The sequence below is a fragment of the Gymnoscopelus microlampas genome (assembly GCF_963454915.1).
Source record: "Gymnoscopelus microlampas genome assembly, chromosome: 3".
Classification (NCBI taxonomy): domain Eukaryota; kingdom Metazoa; phylum Chordata; class Actinopteri; order Myctophiformes; family Myctophidae; genus Gymnoscopelus; species Gymnoscopelus microlampas.
Genome location: NC_139940.1, coordinates 55899453 through 55921124, shown reverse-complemented (window position 1 = coordinate 55921124; position 21672 = coordinate 55899453). Strand labels below are relative to the sequence as shown.

Sequence of the window (21672 nt, the reverse complement as noted above, 5' to 3'; positions counted from 1 at the left end):
AGTGTAAAACTTACTCCATTTTACATTGTCTGCTGGGCTGGCTATTGAAACAAACACACGCACGCACGCACGCGCGCGCGCGCACACACACACAGACACACACACACACACACACACACACACACACACACACACACACACACACACACACACACACACACACACACACACACACACACACACACACACACACACACTGAACCATAACTACAAGCATATAAATCGCTGCAACCACATATAGTCAAAAAGTATCAGTACGAGTCAAAAAGTTCATATGACCAGTGAAAGCAATTCTTATTATAATTGCTTCAATTTACTTCTAAGTGCTTTAATATACATACAGCAGAGTACATAGAAAATGTATCATTCATCAATGTATTCATCATCGAGCAATTGTGTACAGTATATGTATGTGTGCACTGTATAGCCTAGCAACCTATAGTCTATTAACCAATTGCAACAATTGTCATATTAAAATAGCAGCTGCACATAAATAATATATTTTATCTAGCCATCTCTATGCCTCTGATGATCATACCATGGGATCCCTATAATCCAAGGTTGGAATATGCAGTAGCTTTTATGTGGACTAGTGGGAGACAAACAGTACCACAACAAACCACAGCACTGCAGCAGACAGCAACATACATCTACAAGCTTTCTGAAAACCTGTAAAGGTTGTTATTGTTGCAACTATAAGAAAAGCCATGTCAACTGGTGTTCATGTTATTAAAATGGTCTAACTCTAGGGTACAAAATGGAACAAAGTGTTCTTATAGCCTATCAATAATATCAATCATTTATCTGGCCTTCTCAAGCTCCCCTGTGGATGTCCCTGACTACCCCAACCTATGTTGAGAAGAACCAGTTAAGTGTTATAATTTATAAACATCATTCTTAGACTGCACACTGGTGACTCTGAACATTTCAGTCAGTTTTTAACATGTTGCCCCCTCCTCCTCATGGGCCTTTTTTCCCCTTTTATCTCTCCCTTTCAGCTCCATCTTTCCTATTTTTAGCGGCGCTGGCGCCGTATAGAGCGGTCCTGCTCTATACCTGGCTTTTCCGTCAACGTTCTGATTGGTCAGGTCTGTCAACGTTCTGATTGGTCAGGCCCGGCAAGGTTCTGATTGGTCAGGTCCGTCAACGTTCTGATTGGTCAGACCCGTCAACGCTCTGATTGGTCAGACCCGTCAACGCTCTGATTGGTCAGACCCGTCAATGCTCTGATTGGTCAGACCCGTCAACGCTCTGATTGGTCAGACCCGTCAACGCTCTGACTGGTCAGACCCGTCAACGCTCTGACTGGTCAGACCCGTCAACGCTCTGATTGGTCAGACCCGTCAACAAAGTGATTGGTCAAGCTTCACGTGACACATGGCTATAAACACATTATAAACACATATCGATGACAAAATGTATCAAAGGCGCCGCTACCTTCACACAGGGTGTGATTTTTCTTTGTGGGAATGGGGTTGGATCCATAACATAAAGTTCAGTTCATTTATTTTGTCGAATCAATCTGCTCTACTCTGCTCCACTCTCTCCTTCGCTCCGCCTCTCCTCACAGACAATGTGCAGCTTTCTGTTGTGTGTTGTTTCCTTGTGTGTTGTGTCAGTGTGCTGGTGTAGGGGCGGGCCAGAAAGCCAAACCAAGCAATCACGTATGGATTCTTCTAAAAAAATCCCTACCCCTCTCATCACAGAGCACGTTGATTTTTCTGTTTATAGATTTCAAGTGAAGTGAGTGTCAGGGGGGCGTGTTCTCTGTCAGCCCAGCTAGACTGCAGTGCCTGGAGCCAGCAGGCCAGCTGTAGCACTGAAGCGCTGCAAGCCTCTATCACTGGCTGTAGCCAGTGATGTAAAGTAACTAAGTTCACATTTTCAGTTATTTTACTTCTGCTCCACTACATCTCAGAGGCAAATATTATACTTTTACTTCTCTACAATTATTTGAAAACTTAAGTAGTTACTTTGTATATTTGATTATTATTACAAAACATACATTAAACAGCCCTATATGAGCCCCATTTGAAAATAGCCGATCTACAAAATCATTGTGAGCTTGTAGATCTGTTATTTTCATATTTGAAAACATGTGAAATGGCCAGGACAGGAGTACTTTTACTTAAAGTACTTACTGTATTTTAAGTATATTTTGATACCACTGGCTGTAGCTGGCCTGAGGCTATGAGAGATTATAATGTTTGTGTTGCTGCAGCACTGAGGCGCTGTGCTGGCGCTGTGCTGGCCTGAGGCTATTGTCTTTTTTAGTTTTATTTAAAAAGGCCCTCCTGACAGCCAATCCGGGCCTGATTGTAACAAAATCACATTAACAAGCAAGCTGAGTAGATAAACAAAACATGACATAATAAGTAATAGTAAACTAAACTGAGATAAATACATATCTCAGAGTATGAATGTGACAGGTGTAAATATGATCTTGACTGAGTGAATAAAGAGAATAGATATTAAGCACATCTTCACCTTGACTGTGTCCATAGGAGAGGAAGTTACTCAGCACTGAAAAACCTTTAATGAAACAATATAATATTTTATTAATATCAACGGCTAATGATGCTTGACCAAAACAGACAGGATTGCTGAGTAATATTATGTTGATTTAAAGCAAAACAGTGGTTTGAATAAAACATTGAAACACTTTTCATAAAGGACTGTTATAAGGTTACAATCTGAGCCTATACATTGACTTTAGTTTTAGGCTTAATATTGTAGAAGAATGCATGTCAAAATTATTTAAAATAATATTCTGATATCCAACAAATGTTTTGCAGCTTCTAGGTAGATATAACAATTATTTGTATGTATATATATATATATATATATATATATATATATATATATATATATATATATATATATATATAGTGAGATACTTACAGAGGAGAACGCAGAGCCACCCAACGTGACCCATCCTCTCTGTGATGAATGACTCTGAAAACACTTTCTACTTCCTATTCACAACTAATATATACTGTTGTGAGAAACAAGAGAGAGAGCGCATGTGCACGTGCGGGAAGAGAGAGAGAGAGAGAGAGAGAGAGAGAGAGAGAGAGAGAGAGAGAGAGAGATGTTACACTTCATGATGATACAGTATGAGATCAGCATTTATTTTGTAACTTCTTCTTTAGTAAATTCAGATCTTGTTCAGATCTTATCTCTTCCATTTTGGAACAGAAGGTCCAAATGCATGTTGTCTTATGATGCAATACAGCCACTGCCTCGACCTTTTGGAAGCCAATTGTATGGAATGGATTATGAAAAATCTAACAGATTCGTCTTGATGTAGGAGTAGTGTCCAAATTTGTTTTTGGCAATCATTGCCCTGAAGGTGATGCTATAAGTGACCAATTCGAAGAGTCAAGACGGACGGACGGACGGACGGTCGGTCGGTCGGTCGGTCGGTCAGTCAGTCAGTCAGTCAATTATCTTTGCTCAGGAAGCTCTCAGAAGGCTCCCCAACCCTGACTTTTTCTAAATATTCCAAAGAAAAACACTCACATTTTTGTTTTTATCTGAAACATTTTCTAAAAACTAAATATGGCACCTTGATACCATTATGTGTGTTCATTTACGTTGGGTCGACCGGTCTCACTTACTCTTCCCCAAGAAGGCATATCTTCACACCTGAGACTACATGGAGGTGTGTCTTTGTAATAATTAATGTGAACATTTGCATCCATCGTGTGCAGCTGCTTTGTCAGACATGATGTGTGTGTAAAGTAATAAGGTTGTAGAGATTCACTGTTTCACTGTCAACTCAAATGCTAAGCAGAGTGTACAGTATCTCGTTGTGCAATTCTAATGACAGCCCAATCTCATGCTCGATCCTACTTGGTTAATCACTGCATGAGGTGGACTGAAAATCGCACACTCTCTATATATAAATACAAATGAAAACTAAACGCTGTTTAAAATAACGCCAACTCCAACCCCACAAGGAGGGTTCGATCCCGGCCACCGCCAACTCAGCATATGAGTAGCATGGCTGTATACTGGGAGCTGATGGTAGGTGTTGCGCTCCATCTCAACAATCCATCTCCCATGGGGTCTAGTGCATTGAAACAGGGATAGAGAGCCTCATTCTCAGCTGATACCAGTAGTACCAGTAGACAGTAAGCCCCTCCAACCTATTTACTTACTTAATGTGGTTGTGGGGTGGCTCAGTCGGTAGCACTGTCACCTCACAGCAGAAGGTCCTGGGTTCGATTCCCAGGGACGCTGTGAGCGCTGGGGGGCGTGTTCTCTCCTCCGCGTCATCAGCGCCCATACCCTAGGTAGGGTTGGCGAAAGGGCCTTTCTGTGTGGAGTTTGCATGTTCTCCCCAAGTCTCCTAGGGTAGTTAATACCCTCACAAAAACATATAGTTATCCTGGTCGCTATACCGCCTCCCGCTTGATGGAGGGGAAAGGAACTGGTTGGAATAACGTGTTCCTTCCACACGCCACGTCCTACCAGGGAAACTCCCCCGTCAGGTGATAAGAAGGTCAGTTGGCTCTCATGCATTGAAGGAGGCATGAGCTCGGCCCTGGGCTCCCTAGGCTGGCAGAGGGAGTGTAGCACCCACGATCACTTAGATACTGTAATTGGCACCAGGTGAAAAATCACAAAATCACAAAATGTTGGCATCCTGGTGGAGCTATAATAGGCCAATGTGAAAGGGGTGCCATTTCTTCCTAGGCCGTGCACAGCAATCGGACACTGCATTCATGATTTGAGGCATTTTGTTCTAAAAATGTGTTTTGCTAAATTTTACCTGCTGGTGACGCCATAACAGGCCAATATTAAAAGGGTGACATTTGTTCCTCAACATAGTGTGAATGTGCGTGGAAAGTTTCACCGCAATCAGATGCTGCACTGCGTTCATGATTTGCGGCATTTTGTTCAAGACAAGCCACTACTGAAAAATGTAGATGTCAATCTTAGCCAATCTGGATGGAATATGAAAAATCAAACAGATCCGTCTTGATCACATGACTATAGAGATCATGTGTACTGATTTGCGTGAACTTTGGATAAAATGTGTAATATAAAAAAAATGTTTTACATAAGTCGGCCTCTTGGTGGCGCTATAAAAGGCAGATGTGAAAAGGTTTTTCCTTGGCCTCTAGGGAGTGCGTATGCAAAGTTTTATACAGATCGGTGCAGTTATAGGTAAAAACACGAATCGGCCTGTTATAGCGCCACCATGAGGCTGATTAGAATTTTTTTAGTGGCATTTCTTCCTCGGCATAGTGGGAATGTGCGTGCAGAATTTCAGGGAAATTGCATGCTGTGATCATGATTTGAGGCATTTTGTTCAAAACGGAGCACTCCTGCGAACTTTGGAAGCCATTTTTAGCCAATCAGGATGGAATATGAAAAATCTGAAATATTTAATATTTAATGACTATAAAGATACTGTGTACCGATTTGCGTGATGTTTGGACAAAATCTGTAGGAGTACTGTCAAAACATGTGTTTTGGAAAAAGCGGCCTCCTGGTGGCGCTATAACAGGCCCATGTGAAATATTTGGGGCAGAGATTCTGAATTGGCATCCAGGGAGTGTGTGTGCACAGTTTCGCTGCGATCAAGCCAACGGTGCCGGAGATTAGCTGTTCACAGATGGACACACACACACACACACACACACACACACACACACACACACACACACACACACACACACACACACACGGACACATACTCTCTCGCCATGCCTTTCGGCCTGGCGGAGACAAAAAGATGCCTCTGGTAATAGTTTTATCACCAGAAGCATGTTTGCATGTCTCTGCTACTCCCCATAAATATCACATGGCACTCAGTTTACACACACACACACACACGCACACGCACACGCACACACACACACACACACACACACACACACACACACACACACACACACACACACACACACACACACACACACACCACCAGCATCTCTCCTCCTCTTAATTCTGCCTAAAAAAACAGTACATTAAACATACCCACTCAAAAGACTCCACTTTGAGAACCACGTCCATAGAGTAGTGCATTTTGTTTCAGTCGTTTGCACAATCGCCCCCGGCCCTCCACCCCCTCTTCCTCTTCTTTTTTCTTCTTTTTTCATCAGAAAAAGAACAGAGTTTTTTTCTTCATAAAAGGCGGTTCATGTGAACACAGCCTGAGAGGACGTACGTGTGGTTGGATGTGCTTCCTGTGTGCGTAGGCCTACCCAGGGCAGTTTAAGTCATTGGTTGCAGCTTTTTTCCTACTTAATATATTGATCCCAAATGACTGGCCATGGGGTCTATTTGCAGTATTGCCGCTGTTGTCCAATTTCCCCAGCAGCCCCCATAGAGTCATGTTATGCTATGTGTTGCGGTCAAAAGTGATTAATTTTTTAAATCAATCTGTTATTAGTTGTCATTAGACACACATCCATGCCTTGGTTGTCCCACACGAGCGACGTACTGTAGTCTGCTAACAGACCAACAGCTGTTATGCGTTTGCCAAGTCCCGGAAAAGATGTGCTGCGATTGGCCAGTAACACCCCAAAACATGATTTACGAGACTGTGACGGCTCGTGTGGGACAACCAAGGCATGGATGTGTATGTAATGACAACTAATAATAGATTCATGAAAAAAAATACTTTTGACCCAGGGGCGTCAATTGGGTATTACCCAGGGGGCAAAACCCTGTTTTTTGGAAATAGTGCACCCGAGCGTTGTAAAAGGTTGTTCACCAGAAATGATAAGGGAAAAGTAGTTCCCATTCCATCTACACAGCCAGCCTGGCCTGTGTCAATGGACAAACTTATATCATGTAGATGTGTCAAAGGCTGCCAGAGGAACTGCTCATGCTCAAAGAAGGCCGTCCCATGCTACATAGGATGCCGTTGTCAGGGACTGGCAACCAAATGCAACAGGATACAAACTGCCACATTTGAGAGTAGTGACAGCAGCAGTGACTCTGAATAAAACCCCCAAAATCTTTAAAATAGCTACAAGGACATAATGCAGAAGGAAAAAGCCAATTTATTGTGAAATATGTGTTTTTTCTGCCAATATTGTATGTCTGAAGAAATCCGATTTGCAAATAAACTGTAATAGTTATATCCTCACAACTACTTGTTATTGTTTAATAGCATCCTAGGCAATGCAGTAACAGCTTATTTGACATAAATGTATATATTTCTTTGTAAATTAGAGAAAGTAAAGGAGTCCTAATCACAAAAATATTCGGATTTTGCCTTTTCAGAGTGGGGGTGGCATATGTTTAAACCCACCCTGTGACTTTCCAGCAGCTAGTTGACCGGGTTGTCCATCCTGGTTGTGATCAGTGAAGGTCCTAGATATCATTTCTGGTGAACAACCTTTTACAACGCTCGGGTGCACTATTTCCACTTTGCCCCCTGGGTATATGGTAAGGTATGGCAGGTGCCATACCTTGGCTCAAAAAAAAAGAAAGATTTCTTTTTTTTTCTTTTGTAAAAAAAATCATGAATGGTAGCCTCATGCAGGTGTTAAACCATTGTGTTCGTATTGTGTTGGGAGTTGGCCACCCTAACCCTGCCATATCTCAGCTTTTGCTGAACTGACGCCACTGTTTTGACCGCAATAAATAGCGTAAGTAACGATATGCTTATGGGCTCTGCTCTGCTATGGGGGCTGCTGGGGAAACTAGACGACAGGGGCAATTCTGCAAATAGACCCCATGGCCAGTCATTTGGGATCAATATAAGTAGGAAAAAAAGTTGTGTTATGTTATTTTAGTCCGGACTTGTCATTTAAGACAACTCAGCCTAAATCAAGCGAGCTACAAAAAAGTAATAGAATTACATATTGGAGTCATCTTTTTTTTATATTACGGTAGATACAACTTAATCACTTCCATAAGCATGCAAACATGCTAACTCTGCTCATTCAATGTATATTTAACTTGCAATGAAGGCAATATGAAAATAAAGTGCTCCTCGTAGCACAGGTCTCCGCCAGGTCAGGTAGGTTATTGTGGCCTCCTGTTGGCGCTATAATAGGCCAATGTGAAAAGGGTGCCATTTCTTCTTAGGCCTTGCACTTGCATCAGACACTGCATTCATGATTTGAGGCATTTTGTTAAAAAAAAATGTTTTGCTAAATTAGACCTGCTGGTGGCGCTATAACAGGCAAATATTTCAACATAGTGTGAATGTGCTTGCAAAGTTTGACCACAATCGGACGCTGCGTTCATGATTTGCGGCATTTTGTTCAAAACGGGCCACTCCTGCAAACTTTAGATGTGAATTTTAGCCAATCGGGATGGAATATGAAAAATGAAACAGATCCATCTTGATCACATGACTATAGAGATCATGTGTACTGATTTGCGTGAAATTTGGATAAAATCAGAAGGAGTAATGTAAAGAAATATGTTTTACATAAGTCTGCCTCCTGGTGGCGCTATAAAAGGCAGATAAATGCAGGGCAAAGGTTTTTCCTTGACCTTTAGGGAGTGCGCATACAAAGTTTTACACAGAGGACAAACCTGAGGTCCAGAGGCGACCGAGCCTTTTCTGCCGTAGCACCCACATTGTGGAATGCGCTCCCCTCCCATGTCCAACTGGCCCCCACTATCGAGACTTTTAAATCTCGCCTTAAGACCCACCTTTATGCCCTGGCTTTTAATTCCGTTTGAGTTTCTGTGTTTTCTCTGTTTTTTGCATTGCATTGTTTTCTATGTCTGCTGACGCTGCTGCGTCATGTATTTTCTTTGTTTTGTTTTTATCTCTGTACAGCACTTTGTAGGCCTTGAGTTTTAAAATGTGCTATATAAATAAAGTGGATTGGAATAAAGTGGACAGATTGGTGCAGTTATAGGTAAAAACACGAATCGGGCTGTTATAGCGCCACCATGAGGCTGATTAGAAAAATCAAAGTTTCACGGAAATTACATGCTGTGTTCATAATTTGAGGCATTTTGCAAGGAAAAACTGGAGCCGTAAGTGACGGAGGGAGAGAAAAAAACGACAACGCAAGGAGCGCCGGCGCTCGTTACGTTTCCTTACGTCCGACTATGAATGATACTTAAGTGGCGCTATAACAGGGCCATGTGAAAAAATTGGGGCAGAGGTTCTGAATTGGCATCCAGGGAGTGTGTGCACAGTTTCAAGCCAACGGTGCGGGAGATTAGCTGTCCACGGACGGACGGACGGACGGGCGGGCGGTTACTCTCTCGCCATGTCTTTCGGCCTGGCGGAGACAAAAACGTAGTTTGTGTACGTGCATTTAGTGTGTATGTGCATGTGTGTTCATGCATGTTGTGTACACTACTAGCATACAGACACATCAGAGGGAAAATGCAGTTAAAAGACTAACAACCATGTAGGCCTCTGAATGGAGGTTTGGCTTCAGATCACACTTTGTATCTCTTCCTTTGTGTTATATTTAGTACAAAAGAGACAAATAAATAATCAATATGCAATTATTCTTATGATTAATACAATGTATTATGTTTTATATATGAATGTGCTTTAAACACCATTGTGACTCAGTTCTCTCTAAATACATGCCAGTAACACCTGCATTTGTGGTTGGAAACTATAGCTATCTGTTCTAAACATGTTGTCATGACGCATGTGTGAGAGGCTTGTGCTTTACTTGAGCACCGTTGTCACAAAGTGTTAACCACAGTGCATTCACCAAATGAGGCAAGAGGGTATATTTGTTAGGGTATTTCCTGTTAACTTGAATGCCTACTTATTTCCTGCTCTACTTTAATAAGACAACTTATTTCCTTCTCTACTTCAACAGTGCAGAGTACAGTAACATCATGGCTTCCATGTCCAATATTTAGTTATATAGTTACCTACGTGTGCACTTTGTGAACAAAAAAACTGTATGTGCAGGTTGTGAACAAAGCTGCTCTGTATTAACATTAATAATAATACAAATAATAATAATACACACATTATTCAAATAGTATTCTAGTTTAGCAATATTTCCCTTCCTTTGAAATAAAATTAGGAACAGGGTGCTCTAGTGGCTCCCCTGGTAGAGCACACCATTACGGCTCAGTCTTTGAGCAGGCGGCCCATGGGTTTGAATCTGACCTGAGGCTCTTTGCTGCAGTCCTTACGCATCTGTCTCCTTGTTTCCTGGTTTGATCCCCGGCTCCCGCTAGCTTAATGTCCTTGAGCAAGGCACTGAACCCCTGTCATGAACTGGCTCACATCATGACAAAAAGGGAGACGACACACAGAATTAAACTTAACATTCTTCTATTTAAAAATACCATAAAGGTGCATAAGGTATGAGATGGGAATAGTCAGTGATATCAGTAGTGTAAAGTGTGTATGGATGTATGAGCATGTACTGTATGTGCGGGTGCAAAAGCAACTGAACTGAAACCAAACCAAACAAATCCAAGCACTGTTGCCTGTGTAGGAGAGAGAGAGTGAATGTGTGTGTGTGTGTGTGTGTGTGTGTGTGTGTGTGTGTGTGTGTGTGTGTGTGTGTGTGTGTGTGTGTGTGTGTGTGTGTGTGTGTGTGTGTGTGTGTGTGTGTGTGTGTGCGCCCGCGCGTGAATGGGTGAATGCAATGCATATTATAAAGTACTATGTATAAAGTTGCTATGTAATGCACCATTTACCATTCCTTGCCACCAGCAAGGAGACTGTTTCATGTACGTACAGTAGGTCAGGTGTCCAAATGGATCTGTAAGTGCAGAGATAAAAGATTGTATCAAATGAGGGTCCGCGGTCTAATGCCTATCACTCAACGGACCTGAAAATGTAGGCTCGGCCCTAACTGGGCCCTACTGGGCCGGCCCGAGGCTCGGCCCGGCCGGAACAATTACCATGCTTTTAGGCCCCGAAAAAACCCAAAATGTGTCATTATGTGCTTAATGTACTCAAAGTCACACATCCAACAAGCTTTGAACTGAGCAGATTGGACCTTCAATTCCAGAGATAATGGCCAAAACATCTTGAAAACGGCCACTTTTTTCCCCACCATTTTTAGGGGCATGTTGCATCATTCATGCATCCCTGAACATTGGATTCAATGTATTTATGACTGTATAGTAAGTATGTTGTAGAAACTACAAGCACATGATATCATGCATAAAACATGATTTTAGTTAGGGAATTTTAGCAATATGTGTGGACCATCTGTGAAAAAATTTACTACCAATAGCTATCTTCACCAACGTGTTCTTATAGGTGTCTAGAATCACCTCTCAATTAATGCAAACCCAAATCCTCGTGGAAAATCCTGGAGAGCCAATCAAAGTTAAGGAGCCCAGAGGGCTTTGGTGAAAAATATTTTAAAAAATAAAAGTCTAAAATGAACTTGTGAGGTGTCTAACTGGGGGTTTTCAGGGGTGCTGAATCCATTCCAACCATTATTTTTGAGTAAAGGTGTCTCCCTGGCCATCTAATATTGGTATATTGGTTATTGTTAGTGTATAATCAGTTTATAATCAATGGTAGGGGATTGGGGTGTTGTTGAATTGATTCTATTCTGAAAAATAAAATAAGAGAATATTGCTAAACACTTGATAAGAGTGTACACCTACTGTGCACATGCTCAGTGGGATACACTGTCTGAATGTGGGGAAGGAGAGGGAGTGTTGCATCCTGGCAAATATGTCTGGACGATTTTAAGGTACGGTAGTTTATCTACTTTTTGGCATTTATTTTCCTCTGCTGGCAAAACTTTTGATTACTGTGAATTTAGATGTCAATTTTCTCTAGCCTATTGCTTACATTGAACAACCATTAGTTAAACAATCATGACACTTGTCTTTTAGTAGACAACATGGAAGAGGATTCTGTAGCTTGTGGCTTAAGGTGCTTCATCTGTGGTGGTCCTGAGACTGAGATTCAAAAGTCACCCAAAAAGGCTATGCACATTTTTTTGTCTTATTCTGAGAGTGTGGATGATGCAGCATTAATCAGAAGACTTCATGAGGACTGGAAAAACTGAGATGACCCCAAACTAAGATACCATTTGGAATGCAAAACCAAGCTATACTGTACAGTCGTGCAAGAAGTACAGTATATCCACTGGATATCGTACGTTTTTTTTCATTGTGATGAAAGTTGCCACTTGCAGATTTCAATCCTATTCTATGTTGTGAGTGACATCATAATTTAATAAAAAACTTTAAACATAATCTATTCTTTAGAGCAAGATGAGCAACTCCAACGGCCAGATAGGAAGAAAAGACGCAGGGCATTGTCTGGGTCAAGTAGTTCAAGTGCTATCTGGCACACTTGATCTACCATAATACTTGCATCCTTTGCAATGAAGGTATCAATGTTGGCACATTGAAAAGAAACACTGGTAAGTCTTTTGTATCTGAGATTCAAATGAATTTTGATAATTGTTTTTCTTGCTCCTCATTGTAGGCTTCCACTCAAAGTCAAATAATTTAATCATGCACATACTGTATGTGGCTACCTTTTATCCAGACAGAGCTTGGCAGTTGTATCGTGCACCTGATAATGTCTACCAGGACCGACTGAAAAGGAGTTTGATGCAGAGAGCAAAGCGACGAGGTGATGACTGGGGACTTCGCTGGAAGTCGCTGGTCGCCTGGTGGCAGAAGAGGCAGTATATCATATTCGATGCAGAAGAGACTTTGAGAACTCTGTTACAAAGTCTGACGTAACATTATATGGATACACAATACAGCTGTACAATACAACTCACATTTCTTATCCTTTATTAGTCCCCCTCATTCCTGGACCCATATCAATCTTGCAGAATACATTATTTTGAAGTCAAAAGTTTCACTATTAAAAATTATATTTCTTCCCTCAGGATAAGAAATGTGAGTTGTATTGTACAGCTGTATTGTGTATCCATATAATGTTACCTCAGACTTTGTAACAGGGTTCTCAAAGTCTCTTCTGCATCGAATATGATATACTGCCTCTTCTGCCACCAGGCGACCAGCGACTTCAAGTCCCCAGTCATCACCTCGTCGCTTTGCTCTCTGCATCAAACTCCTTTTCAGTCGGTCCTGGTAGACATTATCAGGTGCACGATACAACTGCCAAGCTCTGTCTGGATAAAAGGTAGCCACATACAGTGTGTGCATGATTAAATTATTTGACTTTGAGTGGAAGCCTACAATGAGGAGCAAGAAAAACAATTATCAAAATCATTTGAATCTTACATACAAAAGACTTACCAGGGTTTCTTTTCAATGTGCCAACATTGATACCTTCATTGCAAAGGATGCAAGTATTATGGTAGATCAAGTGTGCCAGCTAGCACTTGAACTACTTGACCCAGACAATGCCCTACGTCTTTTCTTCCTGTCTGGCCGTTGGACTTGCTCATCTTGCTCTAAAGAAGAGATTATGTTTAAAGTTTTTATGAAATTATGATGTCACTAACAACATAGAATAGGATTGAAATCTGCAAGTGGCAACTTTCATCACAATGAAAAAAAACGTACGATATCCAGTGGATATACTGTACTTCTTGCACGACTGTATAGCTCGGTTTTGCATTCCAAATGGTATCTTAGTTTGGGGTCATCTCAGTTTTTCCAGTCCTCATGAAGTCTTATGATTAATGCTGCATCATCCACACTCTCAGAATAAGACAAAAAATGTGCATAGCCTTTTTGGGTGACTTTTGAATCTCACGTCTCAGGACCACCACAGATGAAGCACCTTAAGCCACAAGCTACAGAATCTTCTTCCATGTTGTCTACTAAAAGACAAGTGTCATGATTGTTTAACTAATGGTTGTTCAATGTAAGCAATAGGCTAGAGAAAATTGACATCTAAATTCACAGTAATCAAAAGTTTTGCCAGCAGAGGAAAACAAATGCCAAAAAGTAGATAAACTACCGTACCTTAAAATCGTCCAGACATATTTGCCAGGATGCAACACTCCCGCTCCTTCCCCACATGCAGACAGTGTATCCCACTGAGCATGTGCACAGTAGGTGTACACTCTTATCAAGTGTTTAGCAATATTTTCTTTATTTTTCAGAATAGAATCAATTCAACAAAACCCCAATCCCCTACCATTGATTATACACAGAGTATACACTAACAATAACCAATATACCAATATCAGATGTCCAGGGAGACAATTTTACTAAAAAATAATGGTTGGAATGGATTCAGCACCCCTGAAAACCCCTAGTTAGACACCTCACAACTTCATTTTAGACTTTTATTTGTTTTAATATCTTTCACCCAAGCCCTCTGGGCTCCTTAACTTTGATTGGCTCTCCAGGATTTTCCACGAGGATTTGGGTTTGCATTAATTGAGAGGTGATTCTAGACACCTACTGTATAAGAATACATTGGTGAAGAAAGCTATTGGTAGTAAATTTTTTCACAGATGGTCCACACATATTGCTAAAATTCCCTAACTATTTATTGAAATCAAATGGTAATATGTCAATGTTGACACCTCAATATCAATTTCAAACTAATTATGCTACTTGTCTTTGAAATTACATATTTAAATAGCGCATAAAGCTATCATTTGATATAATGTATAGCTAAATTAAAACAAATGGTGTATGTACCACATATGTGTTAATTTTAGCACCAAAATTACTTTTGTTTGAAACTAAATTAAACATAACTATAACTCATAAACAAACTATCCTAATAATGTGTCAGCCAACCACAAACATGTTATGAATGTTGGTGGAATTTAATTTGTCTCTGCCAGTGCACCTCATGTCAAAAGTGTGTGGTTTGGTTGTGAGGGGAAAACGGGCGTACAGGAATAATAAATTAAACGTCAATCACATGCACCTTTTCAATCAGTGATCTGATTCGGTGTAGAGCCCGCCTATGTGTCCAGTAATTTGCACACACACATACACACAAAGGCTGTTTCCGTATCCGTTCTAGACCAGATCTGCAACCTTCAAAGCGAACTGAGTCCTAACTGAGTCCAGTCTAGAAGCGCACACATGCTCACCTCAAACATTGACGCTCACAAGTCAACAAAACCTATTACAAAATCTCTATCCGTGGAGTAAATAAACACCGAAAACAGCACGGATTACGTTGACACAAACATACTGGAGCGATTTATAAGGGCTTTATAAGAAAACAAACATATGTTGATCTAACGTTAGTACATGTGTTTTCTTGTCGGACATGCATTCGTGGCAGGTAATATGGACTTATGAAAGGACGGCGTGCCGGCCTGGAATCTTTTAGCGGAACGCTGTGCCTTGCTGTTGAAAATTGCCTTGCCTTCTTGCCTTGCCTATGTCTTCATTGTCATGTATTTGTGCGCCAATCAGTGCATTGCAATTACATTGTACATAGGACTGCTTCAAGTTATCAGTGTGTTTGTACTGTGTTGTGTTCTTAACAGCTGTGACCTCCAATAAACAGTGCAGTTGTGTGGGCTGTGCAAGTAGGTAGAAGTAGATGACAATACACAGTGAGAGGACGTGTGGTTGGATGTGCATCCTGTTGTGGTTTGATCATCTCTCCTCTGACTCATTCTAGTAACTCTTATAAGCACACAATTGTATCCCATATAAGGTCCCTTATTTGTATGTTTCATGAGTTGTTTTGTACAGTATGTACTGTATGTACCACTGTATGTACTTATTACTGTTACTGCTCTCCACAGTTTCTAGTGGTGCTGTGCAGCAGGACAGCTGGGAACCAGCAAACATATACTGTATTATGCACTTTAGCAAGAGTCTCTGAGGTAGGAGTTAACTTATGTTTATTGTTTGATAGCAACCAGAGGTTCATGTACATAATGGAGTTTATTGCATTCACCCAGCAGGGAGTTGATGACTAAACCTACCTACCTACCGTTCTGTGATGTTAATATTATTTTCTGTATTGTAGAGTGACAGACCAGACCCTGGCCAGCCCATTCTCCTGCCTGTTGGGTACGCCGGTGCCTCGGGCCTAGGAGGTAAGAAGTTGGGCTTGCCAGCATATTGTATGTATTGTATAATGATGATGGGTGCTCAGTGATTAATTGGTGTTTTTGTATATTGTAGGCTGAAACGGGAGACACACGGGATCGTGGTCAGCAGGGCAGCCGCTGCTCTTTTCCTCTAGTTTATTTTATTGTTTGTAGTTGCTGCTCAAGTGCCTCGCCTTAGGTTCAGTTTATATGAAGAGTCCTCAGATCAGTGTACCTTCACAATGATGATCGTGCTGTTCCCTTCCCCCCTTTTTAAGTGTGCAGTATTTTAACAAGAGTGTAATTTCATTAGTGTGTGCGCAAATTAAGTCGCAGTTGATCTCAACCTTTTGCAGTGTTGATTATATTAGTCTTATCAGTGTGCTGTGTTATTATTATTAAAGTCTTATTATTGCCCCCCGGTCAATGAACGTGTTGGTACATGCACACAGTATTCTATATAAACTTTCTGCTGCTATTTGAATAAAGTGTCCAATGATTGTACGCACAAAAGCCTCTGTCTGTCTTGTTAACCTTGAGTGGGGATATTTGGTCACAACAGTAACAGTAAATGTATAGTTGGTTCAGGGTCTCTCCCCTTAAAGAGAGTGGCGTAGTCACATTGATTTATCCAAAACGTATTATCAGTGTCCATCTGGTCACATATATACAATGTATTGCAATCTTTTGCAAATCTGATCTAGAAGATCACAACGCGTCTTGTCGTCACAAGCTTGTCGATTGGCTATTTTCAAATAGCCAAAGGGCTGAAGTGGTTAATGCGTGTTTTGTAGCCTAATGATAATACTTAACTAGTCAAGTTTTAAAATCATTGTAGTGGAGTAAAAAGTACAATATTTGTGTCTGAGATGTAGAGGAGTAGAAGTAAAAGCATTGAAAATTGTAAATATTCCAGTAAAGTAAAAGTACTTCAACATTGTACTTAAGTATAGTACTTGAATAAATTAACTTAGTTTCCACCACTGATGATAACCAACCAAAACAACCACAAGTTCCACAACATGTGGAGAGGTGTTCCACTGTTGTAACACTGCTGTAGGTTTTTTTGGCGTGACTATTGTCATGGCAGACCCCTGGACAGCATTTGTGCCATGTTTGGTCTTTGGTAAGGATTGGAGCAAGGGCGTGCCTGAGGCCGGCGGGGCCCCTGACGTGGCCCCGGGTGTTTGTGTCAAGTCTGGTGCAGATTGGAGCAACACGGTGCAACTCTGTGCAAATTGTGTGCAATACTGTGCCTGTGGCCCTGGCCCTGAAACACTTTTTCGTAGCTTTTAAAGTATGCTGATGTGACACAGAATCAGCAGGAATCACAACATCGGAGTACACTTACAGTAGTCTTGACTGAGCAAGGTACTGAAGCCCCAGCTGCTCCAGTGGAGCTGCAGTGGCCAACAGTATAACTGTGGTTGTAAGGGCCAACTCCCAAGTTTTAATTTGTCTATGTGCAGAAAATGTGCACTTTTGCTCAGCTACTACCATGGGGAAATAAAGAACAAAACAAAAGGCTTTATTTCAACTCAGAAATTGCACTATGAATCAAGTGCGGGGTCGCCAAAAAGATTCCCCCCAGAATAGGGTCCTGGTTTGAGAATAATCTAGAATAGAATGTTCTATCTACGCCACCCAAGAGTGCAATGATTTAATTTTGCCCATAGGTGTCAGTCATGGATATTGTTTCCATGATGCACACATTTTGGAAAGCTGTCTGATTCTCTCTTTACTGGCAAAAATCATAGGTCACAGGGGTCTTCAACGGGGGCCCCGGGACCTTAGGGGGTCCTCAGAGTTACTACAGGGGGTCCTCCAAATCTTTGTGTGATGAGGATTCTGAAGGGAGTGAGGGGATTATTCAAAAGATAGCCGATCTACAAGCACACAGCGCCTCGCTTGTGAGCTTGTAGATCTGCTATTTTTTGGAAACCAAGTAGGCCTACAAAGCTTAGTATTGAGGCTTTAAAGGGATAGTTCACCCCCAAAATTCGATTCGATTAGTCAACTCATAGAGACTTTTTTGTTTTTTTCCCATTCCTAAACCAATAATTTGCTGACCGGCAGCGGTTCCGGTAGGAGACACGTCTCCTTTGTATCTCCTACCGGAACCGCTGCCTACCGGTCCGCTGGTCATCAAATTATTGGCTTAAACAAAAGAAAATCCATGAATTCAAGTCTCCATGGGCCCCGGCTGACTAATCCATAGAATTGGGGGGTGAACTATCCCTTTAGTGATTACATGTCTGAAAAATACACATTAAGCTAATGTGTAAACAAGTAAATAACATTGATGATAGTGCTGTCAAACAAGTCTATGAAGCTATGAAATCTTTGAAAAAGTTATCTGCACCACAATTGTATACATTATGTAGTGGGGGTCCCTGCTTCATATCTCTCTCAGCTAAGGAGTCCTTGAGCTGAAAAACGTTGAAGACCCCATGTGTACAGTGGTTTCTACAGTAACACGATATTAATAACTATATCAATACACGTGAAGAGCTAAATCTATTTACACAATTTGATAATTACTTAAACTAAATCCTAATGGCCTCATTGTTTGAATGTATTTAAGTTTTTGTCAATAAATACAGAACAGAAAAAAAGCTAAGTTGTTTATGACGACTAACCAATCATAGCGTGAACCGGCCCCCCAGGCCATGGGACCGTCTCCTCGGGTCATAGGATGTGTGTATTGTGTTCCGGATGTTGGCAGCAGTAGCAGAGCTATGGGATCAATTCAGTGAATTCACTTTGTACCTCAAAGATCCGGTCTGGAGAGGATGCAGAAACAGTAACGTGTGTGCGTGCAAAAATGACCGGATACAGTAGGCGGGTCCTATACCGGATACGAGCACATGGCAGTAAATAGAAACCATGGCTTTCCGCCGGTCACGGGAGGAGGCGAAACTAGCGTTGTTGCCATGTCCGCTTATTATAAGCGACTGTGGGCTTGTTGGTAAATATAGCTGGTTGCAGTTTTCTGGGATTGTTTCTAAAGTGTAGTTGCTTGCTTTGGCTTGTTCCCTAAAGTTGTTTTATTGTTATGTATTTTTATTATGGTCGAAACCAGTGGTTCTCAAACATTAACAGTAAAATCTGAACATATTTTGTTCCAGAAACCCCCCCCCCCCCCATGCAAGATTTTTGTTGCAAACTGTTAATAAAGTAAATTCAATCAATCAATCAAACCCAGTCGCTTCTTTTGGGCTTGTTTTCATAGACGCCTTGGTTGCTTGTGTCTCCGACAGAATCTGGCAACGCTGGAAACTGGGGCAAAGGTAGCGCGTTCAACTGTTAACAACAGCGAGGCTCCGCCCCCTGCAGAGAATAAATAAATAAATAACCTACTTACTGTCTCTAAACTCCACACACCACCGTTACTGTGTCCACAAGGTGAGACCAAATATGACTTTATTATTTATAAATGGGAAAAAATAAGGCTTTTAAATGGTCGTGATCGCTGTTTATGCTCTGCATGCATGTCCAATCTATTCTAATGTCTGTCTAAACGTTTAAACTAGCTCTGGTCCACAGCGTTAGAAAGAGTTCTCCTTATTATGGGACTTGCGAGCCGTTTCCCGCGCACCCGCGGTAGCGCAGCCTCTCGTCTGTACACAAAATAACAAATACACTTTTGGTACACACCAAAACAAAGACGGTTTTAAGATGTTGAAAGCCTACTTTCCTTAGTGGCAACATTCAGAGCCCCCCACCTCACGTCTAAAATACACCTTTTGGACAGAACATAAATGTTTCACCAGATGGAAGAATGTTTTAGTTGCTCCGCTGCGCCCCCTACAGATTTGGTCCATGGTATTTTTGTATCGACAAGATCTGTAGGGGGCGCAGTGGAACAACTAAAAACAAAAACCCATCCGGTGGAATATTTTCTTCTCTGGACAAAAAGTTTGTGTTAGACGTGAGGTGGGGGGGAGTCCGAGGGTTCCCACTACGGAAAGTAGGCTTTCAACATTTTTAAACCGTCTTTGTTTTGGTGAGTAGCGAAAGTGTATCTTTTATTTTGACTAGAGACGAGAGGCTGCGCTACCGCGGGTGTTGCGGCAACGGCTCGAAAGTAACATAGCGTTAAGGAGAACTCCTTCCAACGCTGTGGACCAGCTGCTAGTTTTAATCTAAACGGTTAAACAATAGATTCTAACCTATTTGATATTATTATTATTATTAATTAGGATTGTTATGGAATGGCATCAGATCGCAACAAAAAAAACGTGTAGGGTTCTAATCTAAAGTTATAATGTTTAATGTGTTTTTCTAAACATTGTTTATGGTTTTGACTTGCAAAAGGGTCGTTTGAGGCTATTCATGCACTGCTTGATGTAGGTACAGTACAGTGTACGCAATCGTACGTGTCGCGTTCCAAAAAAAAGAGTAGATCTACAAGCTGACAACGCGCCGTGCTGCGACGCGTTGTCAGCTTGTAGATCTGCTCTTTTTTTGTTGGCAAGTGACACCATCTGATACGGAGCTATACATTATAAATCTGCAGGATTATTACAGATTACTGAGCATGGAATGTGCACTGATTAGCCTACAGGAAACCACTGTGGCTAATAATAATAATAATAATAATAATAATAATAATAAATATAATGACAATTAATTTATATAGCACCTTTCATGAACAAACAGAAAACTAAAACAAAGAACAAACACATAGTTGCCATAAGCCTGAGAGAATAGTTTATTTTATTTGTATACATTTATGTTTATGTTATTACACGTTAATGCATCTACATGTTAATATTACTACTAATTAGATGCACGTGAAGTGCTTTAAAGGGATATTTCACTTTCATATAAAATCAACATTATTTTTTTTATACCAAATACATTGAAAAAAGTAATGGAAGAATCACGGCCCCCTCACACATTAGAAAGTCCTTCTAATGCTTTTTTTCATCATTTTTTTTAATACATTCTTTAAATGTTTATTTTATTTGAAAGTGAAATATCCCTTTTAAGTCGTGTTCTCGTGTAGGGCTGAGCTATATAGTGATATATCACTATCATCATGATATTTAGATTTTGGATAATGTAATATCGTGTGATGACATAGGCTAAGTCAGGGGTATTCAACTAGATTAGGCAGGGGGCCACAACTGTAAAATAATTTGGAGTTGGGGGCCACACAGTTTGCGTGCGTGCGCGAAGCGCACGCGCGCAACACTTTTCGGGTCTAATTCGGGTCTAATTCGGTCTAATTCGGGTCTAATTCGGGTCTAATTCGGTTCTATTTGACCAATATAAATCAACCTTTTTTCGGGTCTAAATCGGTTCTATTTAAGGTTCTAAGTCAAGTTCCAATGAAAGATGGCCTTTCAAGAACTAATGAAGGATAAATAATGTGTACTGTTTTAACTTTGATAACATAAAAACGAACATATATTTACATAAATAATAATTATGAAAATATATATATATATATATATTTTTTGGGGAATATGGCCAGGGGCCACAAGGAAGCTCCTCGCGGGCCGCACGTGGCCCGCGGGCCGCCAGTTGAATATCTATGGGCTAAGTGCTATCGTTTCCTTGTTTCAAAGGCTGCTTCACAGTTATGTAATTCTACCGTTATAGCTGTTTCCATTAGCCAATTTGCCATTACCCAGTCAGTTATGACAGCATTCATAGGCATTACTGATCTTTATATAAATAAAGTATAAATATTTTGTGAAAGTACCAATAGTCATCCCCACAAATAACGTTGCAATATTGATATTGAGGTGTTAGTTCGTTCAAAGATATGGTG

At 40.9% G+C, this 21672-nt stretch overlaps 1 protein-coding gene across 1 annotated transcript in view; it reads left to right on the top strand.

Moving 5' to 3' along the window:
- Positions 1–19194: 19194 nt before the first annotated feature.
- LOC311042048 (peroxisomal carnitine O-octanoyltransferase-like) overlaps positions 19195–21672 on the top strand; it is a 39456-nt gene continuing 36978 nt past the window's right edge. The window contains exon 1 of the mRNA XM_084052579.1: positions 19195–19295. The gene's annotated coding sequence lies outside the window, so the exon portion shown is untranslated. The remainder of the gene's footprint in view (positions 19296–21672) is intronic.